General features: G+C 30.7%; 1 protein-coding gene across 5 annotated transcripts in view; it reads left to right on the forward strand.

Annotated features, from left to right (window-relative positions):
* The window catches only part of LOC130674844 (protein kinase C and casein kinase substrate in neurons protein 2), a 139,886-nt gene that overhangs the window by 8,135 nt on the left and 117,437 nt on the right, over positions 1-14,314 (forward strand). The gene's annotated exons all lie outside the window — the stretch shown is intronic.

Here is a 14,314-nt window from a genome sequence, read left to right on the forward strand (position 1 = left end):
GGTAGTGGGTTTTCGATGACTACTATTTTTTTTCGATTTTTAAAAAATTGAAAAATAATTTTTTTTTTTTTTTTTTAACAAATTTTATCACCGGTTTCTCCCCTTCAACTTATTTTGAAAAACTTCACATATTTTTTTAATTATTACAAGCATAGGAAATCGTTAATAATTAAAAAAGACTAATGATTATTTCTCAATACAACTTCCTGCAATAAATATTTTCTTTATTTGGATAAAAGTTTTTTAATTATTAGCAATTTCCTATGCTCGTAATAATAAAAAATATACGTGAAGTTTTTCAAAATACGTTGAACGAGAGAAACCAGTGACAAAATTTGATAAAATAGAGAAAAACAATTATTTTTTAATTTTCAAAAATCGAAAAAAAAATACTAGCCATCGAGAACCCACGACCAGACCGGCCTAAAAAGTTGTGGTTTGAGTAGTAGTTTACTGTAAAAAATTTTAAAGAAAATTAAAATATGCACTCACTTTAAAAATGCAATTTAAATTTTAAAAATCAAAAAACACGTATTACAACAGTTGAAATAATTTTTTTGTATTTTTTTTTTTCGAAAAGTACATAGAAAAACGATAGTTTTTATTCAGTGAGTATTTTGATTTGAACCATTCCCTAAGAAGTTATCAGCAAAAAACCGTAAAAAACCGATGTTTTTCAAAATTCGATATCTTTTGAACCGGTTATCAAATAAATCTCAACATCTCGGAAAAAGAGTCTTTTGATGGTTACAAAAAAATAAAAAAAAAATTGAGGAAATCAAAAATTAAAATTTGTCAAACCGTCCGATCTAGTGTGGAATGCCCCATATACACTTATCCAAAAAATTAAAGGAACAAAAAAATTTTATAAATTTTTTAGTGATTCTTGGAAGGCTGAATTTTCGTGAAAAATGATCGTATCAAAATAACCAAAGAAGCAAATTGAAGCTTGAAATCTCTAGTTTGAAGATCTTCCAGCAAAATAATTTTCTGAGCCACGGTTATCGCGGAATCATAAGAAATAGGTCGAGACAAAATTTTTTAGTTTTGTTTTTTAGGTCTACGAAGCCGGGGTTTTTTTGAATAAACCAATTCATGGCTCGTTTAGGAAATTTATTCAGCTACAATTTTTCTTTTTTTTTGTTTCTCTGTACGACAATTTGCTGCTGAGATATTAGTCTTCTAATGAAAAAGGATCCTTTTGTCTTTGATTATCAATATCTCAGCAACTAATAGTCGCACAGTAATTTAAAAGGCAGTTTGAGAAACTTAATATAAATTCCCTACAAGCTCCAGTTTCGATTTAAAAAAAAAATACATTTTTTTTATCCTTAATATCAATTTGAAAAACCCACAAATATTGGCCATTTTCTGGTTTTCTAGTCAACTCATCGCTACTTTGCAAATATCGATGGAAAGTTCAATGTAACCAGGTAATTTTACAGCTTAATGTATCCCTAAAAACCCTGGAAATTTTCAGATTGATCCATTAAACCGTTTGTCCGGGCCGATTGCTCAAAGTTTTGCAAAACAATTAAAAGAACAAGTTTTGTTCCTTTAATTGTGTAATCATTACTAGAGATGCGGAATGACCGTCATTTTTATTTTCGGTCAGGAAACGGTCATAAGACTGTCTTGAGACCGTCACATAATTTTAAAAAAATTCTGTAGTACTGGAATGACCGTTACGTTTCAAACGGTCACAAACTTCCTCATTTGCATCTATATAGACGTTTTTGACAGAATTTTTTAATAAAGCATTTTTGGAGAATTGATGCAAAATTTACGGTCACATTAAAAACCGTCATGAATTTGGTCATTTGCATCTATATAGGCGTTTGGGACGAAAATTTTCCATTATAATCTATTCTCACATAAAAACTATAGAAGAAATCGATCATTGTATTACCGAAATTTACCGAGGTATTTCAGTTTTAGCTTGAATAGGTAATCATTTTAAAGTCGAACAAAAATAATTTTTACATGTACCATTTTAAAATTGTCTTTTAAAATAACTTTCAATCATTAAATGATGCAAGAAATATGAAACGACATAAATCATATGATTATTATCATCACAAAAGTTTCTTTATTTAATAGTTATTATTACATCTTTATCTTTAAGATTTCATATAGCTTCATATTTAAGGTTAATAACGATCTTTTTTTTAAATAAATAATATTTTGTATCTTTTAGAGAAAATTCGTATTAATTTTAATTATTTAAACCATTGCATAAAATATATTTTATTTTAGCTTTTAAGGTAGTTCCAGCGTGGTATACTATAGTCAGAGTATTTACTATAGACAAAAATTTATAAGCCTCGGCACACAGACATTCACTCATACAATTACATATTGTTAGTTTCAGTGATCTGACAACAATGCTCTGAATGTTTATGTATTTTTGTTTATGGTTTCAGTATATACAAATAGTACTGCGCTTTCTAATAATAGTAATATATTTATTTATGTAGTTAATCGTTTTTTTATTTATAACTAATTTAAATAGTGATTTTAATATTTTAGTTACGCAGAATTTTACTAAAACCGTGAAGAATTAGAATTTCCCACTTTTTATTCTACACAATTTCAGAGAGCGTTGCGCACGGCGTTGCCAGATCACTATAATTTGTTAAGTGAGCAGGTTGGAAATGGATCGAAAATTATTTTTTTTAATTATTATATCTCGATAACAAAACGGTGAGGTGCTACTTTTATTTTTTTAACTTATTCTAAAAACATTTTTCAACACTCTCCTACTTTTTTTCCAATTCTGTCGAGAGAATTTTTTAATATAATAAAAAATAAATGGAGAGACCGGACATTTTACATATTTTAAATGGGAAATGACCCTCAAAATCGCGAACTTTGTCTTCAAATATCCCGCGATCTAAACAGTCAAAAATTTTGGGAATTCATAAATGAAGCTATTCTAAACCTGTAAAAAAAATTTCAGCCGAATCTGTCGAAAAGTGGTTTCATGCTGGAACTACCTTAAATTTAGGTATGGAAGCTTCTAGTCGTTTATGGAGGCCATTTAAAAAACATCAACCCGCTAACTCGACCGAAAGTTGACTTTTGATCTCCCTCTTCATACAAGTTGATAAATAAAAATTTTTTAAATAATATCTGGTAATGAGAGCAGCTTAAATTTAGGTATAAGAGCTTCTAGTAGTATTGAGGCCTTTGAAACAAAACAAACTTGCCAACTCTATCGAAAGTTGACTTTTCATCCCTCTCTGCATACCTGTTGATAAATAAATAAATTTAACATGATTTCCGGTTAGGTAAGCAGATTAAATTAAGGTATGGAAGCTTCTCGTAGTATATAGAGGCTATTTAAAAAAAAACAACCCGCCAACTTCACCGGAAGTTGGCTTTCTGTCTCCCTCTTTATAACTTTTAATAAAAGAATAAACTTAACATAATTCCCGGTTAAGTTAGCCTATCAAATTCACACTGAAAAAATGATTTATTTGAGCCAACTAAGAATTATTTGAGCCAAAGATATCGTATATTTGGATATGGCCAAATAAATACTTAATTGTGAGAAAGATATTCCTGATTAAAAACTCCGATTGAATCCGATTGAATCTGATTGAAGCTCAATCAGAATTCTATCAGTTTCAATCGGAAACAAATTTTCAATCAGAAATGTTCGGGAGCGTTCGGGGTCTCCGATTGACTTTCAATCAAATTCAATCGGAAAATGATAATTTAAATTTTCGATTATTTTCCGATTGAAATATTTCAATCAGTTTTAATCGGATTCAATCGGAAAATAATAATTTATTTCTCGATTTTTTTCGAATTGAATCTGATTGAATCCGATTGAAATATTTCAATCGGTTTTAATCGGATTCAATCAGAATATAATAATTTATTTTTAACTTCCCGCTAAGAGAATTGTAAATTTTCAAAATTTCGGGAAGTTATTGGTTTCGGCCCGATTTACGAAAATCGAATTTTTATCAGATGTCGACGTTTTGAGGTCCTAGGAAGCTATTCTGACTAATTTCAAGATGATGTCCGAGTGTATGTATGCATGTATGTATGAATGTATGTATGTACGTATGTACGTACGTACGTACGTATGTAAATACCTGTATCTTTTGAACGGATGAACCGATTTTGAACTTTAAGGTGTCATTCGACGCGGCTTGTTAATATCTTGAAGCTGTGAGAAATTGAGCTTGATCGATAGGGCTCGTTCAGAGATATTTCAATAATAAAATTTTTTCAAAAATGTTTTTTTATTACTTTTAATGTGCTCGATGAATTGATTCCAAAATCGACTGGGCTCTAGAGCTTTATAAGCCGCGTCGAATGCCACCTCAAACATCGAAATCGGCTCATTCGTTCAAGAGAAACCGTTGTCGAAAGAATTAAAAAAAAAAAAATTTTTATTTTTTTTTAAATATCTCAAAAACGACTCGATAAATTGAATTAAAAATTTGATCAGCTTTAGAACTTGATAAAACTCGTCGACTGCCACCTCAACCGTCTCAATCGGTTTATTCGTTTGAGAGATATCGATGGAGAAAAAATGGTGAAAAATGTTTTTTTTCGAGAACAACAGCATAAAAACGTATTTTCGAGCTCGAAGAGCTCGAAAATGTATTCACAATAATGTTTTCGAGGTTCTTAAGCTTGAAAACAGCGGGAAGTTTTAGGGCTGGCCCGCAGGGTCAACAGATAGACCGATTTTTTAATTATTTTCCGATTGAATCCTATTTATTCCGATAAATAAATTTCAATTAGATTCAATCGTAAAATAATCATTTTTTGTCGATTATTTTCCGATTGAATCCGATAGAAGATTCTCAATCAGTTTTAATCGGATTCCATCGGAAAACAACAATTCGGATAGTATTAATAATTATTAAAATTCGGGTAGATATGCATTTCGTTGATCATGAATTCAGCAATTTCAAAAATATCCGAGTATAGAATTTTATCTGTCTTTTTAATTTAATCAATTTTATAAAAAGTTAAAACAATAGCATTTTTCAGGATTATATAAAACAATTTAACAGCTTTTTTTAGAAAACTGTATTGTTTGAATTATTATAATGTATGAATGTATGAATGTATGAAAGTTATTGATATTAAAGCTTATCGATAAGTTTCTCTCGCGTAATAAGTATTGTGATACAGCATAATCATTTTTTATAAGAGCACAAAAATTTTTTGGATGCTTAGCTTCCTATTTCATGTTTGGTCGACAGCATCGTAAAAATTGATATAGGTATCGAGCCAAAATTTTTCTCCGTGTGACATCTTATTACGGAAGCGCATTAGCATGTTTCGAATACCCAGAAAATTAAAATAAATTTATAAATTATTATTATTATTATTGTTATTTATATTTATAAAAAGTCCTGTTTTTGTCCATAAAAACAATTGAACACAGATAAAAAATGATCGTAAATAACGTTTGTTTTTGTCCTTAAAACTAATTGAACACAGACCAATAATTATCATAAAAAGGTCTGTTTTTAGTCTACACCCGATTTAAAACAGATTAAATATCATCCGAAAATACGTCTGATATTGGCCTGGATAATGACTAGTACGGACAAAAACAGACTAAATTGCTACATAAAATAATTACGATTTATAAACTTGAATTAAAGAAATCATATTTGAATTTATCATTTATTTTAAAACAGTCCTACTTTTTGACCTGGGAAAAAACTTATTTTTTAGAATTTTCTAGCCTACAAGCCAATCAACAGATTTTTATGCACGACAAATATTTTTGTAGGCAATTGAACGCTCTACAAAAAAAGTCTCATCATTTTTTGATAAATCTGACTGTTCAAAAGTAATTTGAGCTTCAAGTCAAATTTATAGTAAATTTTGAGATCTTTTTACTTTTCCGGCGAAACTATCAGTCTTATCAGAAAATCTCATAGCACTTTTTTTGTAGGTAATTTCATTTCTTAAAAATTATTAATTATAAAATTTTTCGAAATTTCGCATTTTTTTCTAGTTATTTCCATTTCAATGTCAAGCTATTAAACAAATAGTTTTCCGATTGATTTTTTATAAATTCTAAAATACATTTTTTGTGTTTTAACTTATATTTTTTAAGTCAATTTTTTTCCTGGGGGTGTTTAACGCAAGGATTTCCATATGCTCCAACTAATAAAAAAAAGTTGCTTGAACCAAGAGAAAAATTTCTTAGGAGATACGATAATATACAAAGGAGAGGAAATTCACCGGTGCTAGGCAATAGCAGTGGGAGTAGTTCGGTGCTCGCCACTAGATAGCGCCTACCACTTTTAGTGTCCCTGGTAAGAAACGTAGTTCAGACGTATTATATTCCGAAATTGGAAGCATTTATGAGACGAGCACTCTAGGAATGGAAACAGAATCCAAAAAATCGATTTTCGATTTTTCTATTAATCGTAATTTTTGTAATTATAAGAATCGATTAATCGTTGTTCACAATCGATTTTATTCGATTTTTTTTTGGTTATTTTATCATTCAAGCAAACTATTGCATAAAATATGGATAATTTACTTAAAAGACAAAGACTCAAAACTTATATTTATATTGTAAGTTTTATTTCAACATATCCATACTTTTAAGCTATATCAACATACAAGAACAACAATTTAAAATATTCGAAAACAAACACTTAAACCTATTAGATCTAAATGATTTCTCCGTACTTATCGTTTATACTTGATATATTTGTTGATTTGGTGTTTGTTATTAATCACAGGAACTTATTTGGAAATTTAAATTGCAAACAGCGGTAAAAAAGACTATTAGTACTAAAAAATATGTAGTCATGAGAGAGTTATTAAAAAAATGCAAACAGTGATATGTTACTAGCGATAGGTTATTAAGCATAATCACACGCAGAGAATTTTACGGTATTTTTTGCATCAAAAATTTATAGAAAAATTACTATAGTCATAGTAACATGAGGACATTTTCATCATAGTAACAAATGATTCTGTAGAAATTTTTAAAATACATCGAACAAAATTTACAAGGTGAATTGTAATTTTTAAAAAGCAACAGACAAAATTTATACCAACTGCATATTAAATATTCTGATTTAGCCTGATAAATTTTACTATGCAGTTGGTATAAATTTTACCTGTTGCTTTGTCAACATTACAATGCACCTTGTGAATTCTGTTCGATGTATTTTAAAAATTTCTACAGTACTGATAATTTGTACAGTAATTCCATACTGTCCGCATTAGGGTGGCCCAAAAAAACCGACTATTTTTTTTTTTCGAGTCTCTTATGAAAATTTGTTGGTTTAAGATGTTTTAAGAGGCCTCTCTGAAAATCAGCTCGATAAAAAATTTTCAAGAGGTCGCTCACGAATTTTGAAAATATAAAAAATGATTGGAATTCGGATTTTTTGTTTCTGAATTTTTTCTTTCTCGTGGCAGCAATATTTTATATCTGTAAAATTATGACTATGCTGAAAATTTCAGCCCAATATTTAAATATTTAAACGGCGCTCAAGAATTTAGAATATTAACTGATAATATGTAACTAATACTTTGAATTAGTTTTTGTATTTTTTTATAACTCAATTATTGTCATTTCACTTAAATATAACTTTTGCATAACCGAAAACATACAGGACAGTCTTAAACAATAAAATTGAGTAAGTTTTGAATAAGCAAAAAACCTAAAAATAGAATTAAAAAATAAAAAAGTATGTAAATAACTTATTATTTATATATCTCGGGTTGTATTTTTATTCATTATGATACAAATTGATGGTGAAAAAATTGAGAAGCTTTATTATTAATATTCAAGGGTCGCTCGAAAACATCCAAGAGACAGTACTCGGAAACATTCAAAATTCTTGAGCGAGGTTCAAATATTTTAATTTTGGGCTGAAATTTTCAGCGTAGTCATGATTTCATAAATATTAACTATAGCTGCCACGAGAAAGAAGAAATTTAGAACAAAAAAATCCAAATTTCGATCATTTTTGATATTTTCAAAATTCGTAAGCGACATCTTGGAAATTTTTTATCGAGCTGATTTTTGGAGAGGCCTCTTAAAACATCTCAAACCAACAAATTTTCATAAGAGACCCGAAAAAAAAAAGTAGTCGGTTTTTTTGGGCCACCCTAGTCCGCATGTTATTATAACTATAGTAATTCGTCTATAAATTTTTGATGCAAAAAATACCGTAAAATTCTCTGCTTGAACAGATCTTTATATTTTCCATTTGCATGAAAATAGCATCTGCGGAATTTTGTGGGCTACTGTTGCGACGTCAACCGTACTAAAGTCGGAAGCTTGAAGTCGATTATCAATCGATTTTGATGACGATAGTTCGATTGTAAAAAATCGATTATTTTGAGTGAAAAATCAATTTTCGATTAAAATCGAAGTCGACTTTACCATCCCTAGAGCACTCCTCTGTTCTTCGACAGAGTGACAAGTGCCATTTTTGGTGGTAATATAGTATATCTTATATTACTTCATGACATGCAATCTAATTGTTAAAATAGTTTTAATGGAGATTTTGAAATATTCTATTTTTCAATTTTGAACCGTTTCGGATGATTTTTATTCACTTATCACAAGTTCCAATTTTCGAATTGATTTGAATTGTTTTTGTTTACCAGGGATAATATATAATATTATATAAAAAATTTTTTTCCCGGGAATAGGTAATTTTCGATTAATTTACAATTGAAACCTTCCGGAAGTTTCCGATTAAATCCGATTAAAACTGATTGAAAGCCAATCGGAAATTTCTGATTAACTTTCAATCGGAATCATTCGGAAGTTTCCGATTAAATCCAATTGAAACTGAATAAAAGTCAATCGGAAATTTCTGATTAACTTTCAATCGGAATCATTCGGAAGTTTCCGATTAAATTCGATTGAAACTGATTGAATGTCAATCAGAAATTTCCGATTAAATCTGATAGGATGTTTTCAATCGGATTCAATCGGAGTGTAACAGGGTAAAATAGATTCTAATGACTAATTAATTATTTCTAAAATTGGATTTGTCCACGGTCGATAACGGGTCCTAATTATAACCCGGTTTAGTAAATTGAGTGATTCGACATGTCACCGGGTGTCGCTAATCAGTGAGACCCGAACATCCGTCCCTCTCTTTGACTAATTAATTTAGTAGGGATGAGTTTTCCGGGGGTAAATCAAAGAGACCCGAATCGAAGAGTTATAAGGGAGTGAAATGCCTAAAATCGAGAGAGTTGATCAGACGACCAGAAGGATCGGACGAAAAACAATTACAAGGTTATCAATTACAATCCAAAAGAATTTATAAAATTGTTGGCGAAAGTGGAATTACGAGGACAAAGAAAGCCGGACAACGGAAAACCTGAAAACTCAACTAACACCAGTGAGATTGGTAGCAGTCCGAAGCAAATCATCACTTAAAAATTCCAAGGACTGCTGAAATTAAAATTAAAGGTAAATTATAATTAATTCAGGCCTCTGATTAATTTTATTAATCTGGCAAATTAATTATAATATATTACTTAATATCTTTCCGTTGATCTCGCGTTCTCGAAAGTTCCATCGCGTCATTTGTCGTCAATATCTGGTCTAAACTCTGTAATAATTATTCAAGGCTCCACAGCCAGAATAAAATAAAGTTATCGCGTAAATAATCCGGTCATTAAAACTATTAATTTATTAATTTATTCCAGGCTCTCCAGCCGTTATAAATTAATTTATTAATTGATCTTAAGATTAATACAGGCTGGAATTTATTCCGTCGGCCGCATTAATTCTAAGATTCATTAATTTAATCGAATTACTCAATTAGCTTCAATAAAAATCGGGAACCGCGTGACGCCAATTCACCGGTCGAAAATTCTAGTCAACCCAAAAACAAATTCTAGTCAGTACGTGATTATTAAATTAATTTTAAGTTAAATAAAATATCTAAAAACTAATTAAAAGATACTAGAGTTTGGATAAATTAGATTGAGTGTAAAATTGAGAAAACGGATTATTTTGAATGTGAAATAAATTTAATTGTGAAAATTATCAGTGATACATTTAGAATTTGAAAATAATAAATGAATAAAAATTTGGCAAATTAATAATAAAATATTAATCAGAGAAAATTAATTAGGAAAATTTATAAGTGGGAAAAATTAATTAATTTATAAATTACATTAAACAAAAATAAATTAATTGATTGGAGATACAGTGAATTATAGTATGAGAAAATTTTGAGTATTGAAAATTAGGAATTGTAAAAATTTAAGTGGGAAAAGTTACTAAGTATTGTTAAAATTAGAGTTAATTAATTTGTAGAGTCAAGTTAGAGTAAAGAAACTGTGTCTGTGATGTAAGTCCGGTGGACAAAGATTAAGTTAGGTTTAAGATATGTCCGGTGGACACTAGGAAATAAGAAATGCGGGTTAACGTCCTGTGGACGGTTTTTCTAAAGTAGAATTAAGGAAAATAAGGTTTAACGTCCGGTGAACGGTTTTTTATCAGGGTTTATTAAGGTTAAAGGTTTAACGTCCTGTGGACGGTTTTTTAAAGAGAGAGAGTGTGTGTGTGTGTGTTACGTCCGGGAAACGCTTAAAATACGTGTGTGTGTGGGAGTGTGGAAACGTCCAGGGAACGACATTTAGTTTGTCATAAGTTTAGTTTGTCATAAGCATAGTTTGTCATAAGGTTATTAATTGTTATTAAGGGAAAATAAATAATAAGCAAGGTGCTTAATTAATAAGAAATTAGAATTAAAGTCTTAAACAAATTTCTTTCAGCCTGTTCATCATTTCTCTCCTCTCTCACAAAATTATAAAAATTACGAACGACCCTGAGCATATAAAATAATTACATTAACATCCGGTTCTGGAAGGCCGAGTCCATCTTCCAGTGGCGCCCTAATATTCGACTATAATACTTAGGTGCGACCAGACTTGGCAAGCTAAACACTCTGTCATAGGAGTTTTTAATCAGGGATAGTATATTTAAGTAGTTTAATTGCGTGAAATAAGTGATTTATTTGTGGGAAAGAAATGATCCAATTGCTACAAATAAATAAGGGCTTCAAATATATGTATATGTTCGGAAGTAAGTCATCAACTTTACGCGGACCATGGAGAAGCATCCTACCACATTAACTTCGCGCGGACCTCAGATCCGAGTCTTGCTCCCACCTCACAACCCGACGTCTCATTGGCCAGCTCTTAAGTTTTCCCTTTCTCCTCGACTTCGAGACTTCTCATTGGAGTGCAGATTCCGACGCCTCCCACTCCGCGGAGAACTTTCTCGAACCCGGCTCTCGGGTATAAAAGAAGGGACGCTCAGAGCGGCAGCGCACCCATTAGCTTACTAAACACCTTGGGTAAACTTGCAGAGATAGTCATCAACAAACGGATCAGTAGTTTCTTACAATCCCGAAATATATTATTACCGGAACAGTTTGGATTTCGGCAGCAACACAGCACGCAACAGCAGCTAGTGCGACTTACTGATCATATTAGTCTGAATTTCAATAGAGGCAGGAGCACGGGCTTGCTACTACTGGACATTGAAAAAGCTTTCGATACAGTGTGGCACCGTGCTCTTGTTTGTAAACTGAAACGTTTAAACATACCCGATTATATAGTCAAGTTTGCGGATGACCATCTCCGCAATAGAACTTTTACCGTTAAAGTGGGAACTGCACGAAGCTCTCTACGTAAGATTTTCGCAGGCGTTCCTCAGGGCTCGATTCTGGGCCCTACTTTATTCTTAATATACATTAATGACCTGCCGAAACATCCGAATACATCGCTAGCACTCTTTGCTGACGATACAGCAGTATTTTCCTCCTCGTGGAAATTGGAAGTAGTGCTGCGTAATATACAAAAGCATATGATATTATTAGAAAAATATTACAAGCAATGGAAAATTAAAATACCCAGAAAACGTCAGCAATCATCTTTAGACACAAAAAAAATTGTATAAATACCAAATTAACAATGTACGGTGAAGACATTCAATACACATTACTCACTAAGTACTTAGGCCTCTACCTAGACCCCAAACTAACTTTTTCAAAACATATTACACAGGTTCAAAACAAAACACACGCTGCTATCTCAATTCTATATCCATTGATATGTCGTAATAGCTTTGTCTCGGAGCACAATAAACTAAATATTTATAAAATATGTATTAGACCAGTAATGGCATATGCCTGCCCCTTATGGAGCAACATTTTCGAGTCTAACTATAAAAAGTTACAAATCTTACAAAACAAATGCCTTAGAATGATCAAGGCTGGTAACAACAAAGTCACAACTACAGAATTAAATAGTATATACAATATACCGACCATAAAAGACTACGTTAAAACAACAGCAATAAACTTCTTTAGTAACAAGTTAAATAATCATAGCATACTACAAAATGTTTGCAAAATTAAAAGTTCATTTCTAAAGTATAAAATGACTCATCAACTCTATATACAAAATAAATAATGTATTGTATTAGCGTACATTAAAATTATACGAATCTGTAAGCATAATAAAGACTGAAGCAATACAGACTGTGATTTAGGATTAGGCTAGAATTAAAGATTAGTATTAAGGAATAAATCAAAATCAAGGGTTTTTTTTATCTTTTTTTCACCCGAAATTATTTACTACTATTGCCTAAATTTTAAATCTTGTAACGAACACAAAATTTATTGGGTAAAAATTTTTCTTTAAAAATGGGGACCAATGTCTGAAATATATTACATAAACATTGTAACAAATATGTATTAATATGAGTCTAAAAATAAAGAAAAAAAAAAAAAAAAAAAGCGGCAGCGCACCATTGTAATTAAAGAAATAAAGAGAATTATGAAACGAAACGAACGCGGTAGTGCATTAATTCTTGATCAGTCTGACTGGTAAAAATGTTACTACAGATAGCGTGCAAGGCTATTACGATTCGACTCTACATAAACTACTCAAGTGCGCAAGCTTGATTAGGCTCCAGATCTTTCTCAACAAAAACCAATTCTTTTAAGAACTCCGTCAAGTTGACTAGCACTTCTCAGCGCTAGCCAACCAGACCTCCGGGTTTTGTAAGAAACTTCTCGTTTAGAACTCTCCGTTGAGTTGAGTAGCACTTCTCAGCGCTAGCCAACAAGACCTCCGGGTCTAGTAAGAAAGCTTCTCATCCATTACTAGCTCTTTTCAGAGCTAGTATACGATCAACACCGGTTCTTCTCAGGACCTCTCAATTGCAGACAACGTAACCAACTCAAACGGTCTTTCTCAAGACCAAATCGGCCTTTCTCAAGGCCACCACATAATTTTTACGTAAGAATTCGCTTCAATACAAAGCAATCTACCGGCGGACTACTCGTCTGAACAGTATAGTATCGTCAAATTTTAGGTTATTTGTCACAAATTTAATATCTTTACCACAAATATATCAATTTCTTACCACAAATAAATTATATATTTCCGTCAAATGATATAATTATTTGAATCAACTGTTATATTTTTTTGTACCAAATATATTTATTTGTCTGATTTTTTTCTGGTAAATATTGCTCTTTGAAAGTAATTGAAAAGCACTTAATTCTTCGATTACACTCAATATTAATGCTTTTTATATTTTTTTGTAATTTACTTTGGAGTAATTATTACAGTCGGTCTGAAGGTTTTAGCAAGCTACCCTGATTAAAAAAATGTATTTGACAGGATTAAAAAGGATTAAAATTTTAATACTTTCAAATCCTGCTAAATACTGTAAATCCTGCATTAAAATTCACGATTAATCATATTAAATACTTTTTAATACTAAAATAATCGAAAGGAGTAGAAGGATTTGAAAGGATTTAACTAGCATTTAAAATTTCTAATTCTATTGAATACTTTTTAATCCTGAAATAATGTTTTTATTTCATAACCTTTTTAGGATATAAAAGAACCCTATCCAAAACATCCCATAGAATCCATTAGAATGGGTCAAAAGCCGCTTAAACACCAATACAAATCTATAGGATTCTATGCGGCTTTTGACCCATTGTAATGAATTCTATGGGATGTTTTGGATAGGGGATTCAGCTAGCATTTAAAATTTTTGATGCTATCGAATACTTTTGATCATGAAATAATGTTCTTCTTTCATTATCATTCTAGGATATAAAAGGAATTAACCTGTATTTAAAATTTCTGATATGCTATTAAATACTTGTTAATTCTGAAATAATGTTTTTATTTTCTTATCTATTTAATATATAAAAAAATTGAAGCAGTATTTGAAATTCTGTTTCTATTGAATACTTTTCAATCTTGAAATAATGTCTTAATTTAATTATCTTCATCGGAT

Source organism: Microplitis mediator, chromosome 9, assembly GCF_029852145.1.
Source record: "Microplitis mediator isolate UGA2020A chromosome 9, iyMicMedi2.1, whole genome shotgun sequence".
Lineage (NCBI taxonomy): Eukaryota > Metazoa > Arthropoda > Insecta > Hymenoptera > Braconidae > Microplitis > Microplitis mediator.